Raw genomic sequence first — 1,432 nt, forward strand, 5'->3', positions numbered from 1 at the left:
CCCCATGAAGCAACAGGGTGCACAGATAACCCCCAGCCACTAGAGGGCGCTGTCAATCAGCTCTATTGGCAGCCTCAGGCAGTGGGGGATTGAACCACAGTCCCACCACATGACCACCTCCAGACGGTATATAGACCCTTGTCACCAGGTGAAGTAAGGGTTATTGTAGGAAAAAGCAGCAAGAGTCTGTGTGGACTACTAATTCACCTGAGTTAGTAGATGAAGTGAAACAGGGAAAATGAAGTTCTGGCTGTTTCAAAAAATAGCTCAACTAGTAATATTGTTACGGAGTTTGTGTCCCCTGGGGAAAGTCCATAGACTCAATCCAATTATAATTAAAAGGTTTATTGATTAGCTGCTAACAGGACAAAGAGTCTCTGAGCCAATTTTGAGATTGCCATGCCGGGTATGGAGGACTTTTAAAGGAGAAAAGCACATGAAGACCTTCGATATCTGTACAGCAAGCATGAACTGTTTTGTTCTGCCAAGTTAAGTGGTTAAGACATTTCCAAACGATCTTTGGGTATCTGCAAGCTACAAAGGCAAACAAATAAATAAGCAGTCATATCATAATAAGTAGATAGTCACAGCTGTATATTTTTGGGTAGGGGTCATTAGGTCGGCGTTACTGGGAAATTATCTTCCAGGGACAGGGGATTGAGACAAACAGCTACTGAGAACCAAGATGGATACCTAGCATCAAATGGAGTTTCTTTAGCATTACAACATTCCCTGACCCTGCCCATCCCCCACCTCATGGCTTCTTCAGACAGCTTCCGTTGTCCTGCAGGAGAAGAGAGAACAGCCTTCCTGCCCTGGGCTTCCCAGGGTCCTCTGAAGGGAAAGATGTCCTTCCTGAGATGCAATGGCAGGCCACCAGCAGTGTAGTGCAGGGCTCTAGGTTGAAAACAAACAGAAACTTGCCTTCTCTGCAGTAGATACGCTGGGATTTTGGTGGATTGCTAGCAGCTGAGGAGAAAGATCATTTTAGAGCCTAACACAGGAAAGCGCTTCAGTGACTCACTTAGCTGTGAGTGTTGTGTGATTCGCTCAGGGCAAAGAATCGACTTAAAGGAGAATAATAAAGCACCTTTCCCTCAGAGTAGTCCTTACGCTATTTGTGTGTGTGTGCACATCTGTGTGTCTATATGTGTATGCACATGTGAATACACATTTGTGTGTGAATGTGTGTATATGTGCACATCTGTGTTCATGAATGTGTGCCTGTGTTATGTGTGTGCATGTGTGTACGTATTTGTGTTGTTTCTATGAATGAGTAGGTGTGTGTATATGTGTATATATATATGTACATGCATATGCATGTGTATGCATGTGTATGTATGCATCCATGTTTATGTGTTTATGTGTATTTGTTCGTATGTGTCTATTCATGTGTTTGTGTTTGTCCATGAATGGATGGGTGTGTATACAT

The sequence above is a fragment of the Micromys minutus genome (genome assembly GCF_963924665.1).
Source record: "Micromys minutus genome assembly, chromosome: 5".
In the NCBI taxonomy this organism is placed as follows: Eukaryota; Metazoa; Chordata; class Mammalia; order Rodentia; family Muridae; genus Micromys; species Micromys minutus.